The sequence below is a fragment of the Orycteropus afer genome, unplaced genomic scaffold, assembly GCF_000298275.1.
Source record: "Orycteropus afer afer isolate SDZICR_OR568_19922 unplaced genomic scaffold, OryAfe1.0 scaffold00723, whole genome shotgun sequence".
In the NCBI taxonomy this organism is placed as follows: Eukaryota; Metazoa; Chordata; class Mammalia; order Tubulidentata; family Orycteropodidae; genus Orycteropus; species Orycteropus afer.
This window is the reverse complement of record NW_006922310.1, coordinates 703898-706515: the sequence shown is the minus strand read 5'-3', so window position 1 is coordinate 706515 and position 2618 is coordinate 703898. Positions and strand designations below refer to the sequence as shown.

Below are 2618 nucleotides of genomic sequence, written 5' to 3'. Positions count from 1 at the left end.
AGTGGTTCCACCAGGCTCTGTCAGACCAGCAAACCTGGTCCCCACCTTTTTTTTCCCCCCTCCAAATGATTTTGAGTTTTGTTTCACATTGTTCTCCCTCTCTATCAAGGATTTCCTACATAGATCCCCTTCCAAGTAGATGACAGTGGTAGCCGGGCACCATCTAGTTCTTCTGGTCTCATTTGTATGCGCTGCAGATCAGATGGTGTACCAGTCGCTAGGACTAATTGTTTCCATGAATTTTGGTTTTCTTCATTCTTCTTTGATCTGAACAAGGAGAGACCCATCATTGCGTCTAGATGACAGCTTGCTAGCTTTTAAGATCCCAGTCACCTAATAGCTCTTTTCTTACACAAAATTTTAAAATTATACTCTAACTATACTGTAAATTACTTAACCATTGTGATTTTGTTAAACATTTATTTTTTTTCTAATTTTCATAATAATAAATGCTGCTATAGTGACTACATAGTATATTAAGCTTTATTCTCCTTTAATAATATTTCCTTGGAATAGATTGGTAGAAGGTAAATAACTGTGTGGTCCTGTGTATAAGTATTTTAAGTTCCCTTAATGTTTTAAACTGATAATGCCAAATTCTTTCCCCTAAAGTTGTAACAGTTTTGATTCCTGTTAGTGGTATTTAAGAATACTTGTTTCTCTTTGACTTTATCAGCACTAAATAATCTCACTAATACACATGTGTTTATGTGCATATATTTGCAAATTAGATAGTGTGGAAATGTTATATTATTTTGTATTTCTTTTGATTATTAAAATCGAAACCAAACCCACTGTCATCAAGTTGATTCTTAGTCATAGTGACCCTATTCGAGTTTTGAAGGTAGTAAATCTTTGTGGAACTAGTTTGCCTCATCTTACTTCCATGAGCAGCTACTGGGTTTGAACTGCCAACCTTATCGTTAACAGTCAAAAATGCCTTATGCTCTGCACCACCAGAATTCCTTTTGATTATTAGTGAGATTGAATATTTTCCTAAGTGTTTATGAGCCATTTCTGTTTTCCCTTCTGTAAATTGCCTTTCTCCATTTATCAATATCCATGTTGGTTTACGTGAACCAATAAATGTCATCAAAATTAATCTACTAATTAAAGACTAAGGTTTACTTTATCTTTTAGAACAAAGACGAAGACAAATTCAGGAAATACTTATTTGGCTGAATTGAAATGAATTCTTACTACACATAAAAGTAATGTATCAATTTTTGGTCCAATCAATATACATCTTTTTACTGCTTGGTTCTTTTCTTTTTTTTTTTTTTCTTAAAAAAAAAAAAAAAAAAACCACTACCTTTTTCAGTATTAATTATTGAGAGAAGTACATGCACAGTGAAACTGTGAGAACCAGAACTGGATGGGACTACCTTGCTTTTCCAGATATAACAAGATTTCTGCCTGTGACGGGATGCAGTCTTACCACTTTTCTATTGATGGTTTTAATGGAAAATATTTTCGTTTTCCTGCTTTGACAGTTTCTGCCTTAAACACATTCTGGCTTTCACAGGTTTTACTGTAAGTATACTGCTAGCATGAATTTAAACAGAAAAATAATTTAGTAATGTATATATTAAGAGCCTTGGAAAATAATCACAATTTGATTCTTTTCCAAGGCACAAACCCACTAACCTAATTAAATAAACACAAATAATAACAAAACTGCACTAAGTACATTTAGATACATGTTTTATATAAAAAGTAGAATATAAAAAAATATGTATGTATTCAGAAGAAGGAAGAGGCCATCCACTTCTCAAAGAATTGGCCAATGAAAACCTTATGAATAGTCGTGAAACACTGATATGTTACTGGAAAATTTGATGAATAGCCCTGAAACATTGTCTCATATAGTGCGAGAAAATGAGCCCCTCAGGTCAGAAGACGCTCAAAATATGAGTCGACCTTGATGTGAATGGGGTAAAGCTTTCGGAACCTCCATTTGCTGATGTTGCACAACTCAAAACGAGAAATAGCTGAAAACATCCATTAGTAATCAGAACATGGAATGTATGAAGAATGAATCTAGGATAATTGGAAGTTGTCGAAAATTAAATGGAATGCATATATATTGATATCCTAGGCATTATTGAGCTGAAATGGACTGGTTTTGGCCATTTTCAATCAGACAACCATATTATCTACTATGCTGCAAATGACAGGTTGAAGAGGAATGCTGTGGCATTCATCATCACAAAGAATGTATCAAGGACCAGCAGGCAAGAAGGTCCATCCAAGACCTCCCTGGGTTAAGGAAGAAGATACACCACACCAGCATACCAGCGACCACACCAACATAACCAGTGATCACCCCTGGCATCTACACTCAGCATCTGCTTTTATCAGTAACTTGGGTCAGCTTTGTGCAAGCGAGCACTTCCAGCAATGCTGATACCTGAGCAGAGAGACCATTGACGCTGCAGGAGGGCGGGCCCAGGGAGCAACTCCTACAGTGGATCACTGAAAGGTCTTGGGCCAGCTTTTTGGCACTGAGGGGCCCGAACTTCACTTTGTCAGTAATCTTGGGTCCACTGGGTGCAAGCCGGAATTTCCCTGACTCCAGTGCCGCTGAAACATGAGCAGAGAGGTCTTTGAGGCTGCAA

At 36.6% G+C, this 2618-nt stretch overlaps 1 protein-coding gene across 1 annotated transcript in view; it reads left to right on the top strand.

Moving 5' to 3' along the window:
• LOC103211313 (magnesium transporter protein 1) overlaps window positions 1-2618 on the top strand; it is a 127447-nt gene that overhangs the window by 56873 nt on the left and 67956 nt on the right. The window lies entirely within an intron of this gene.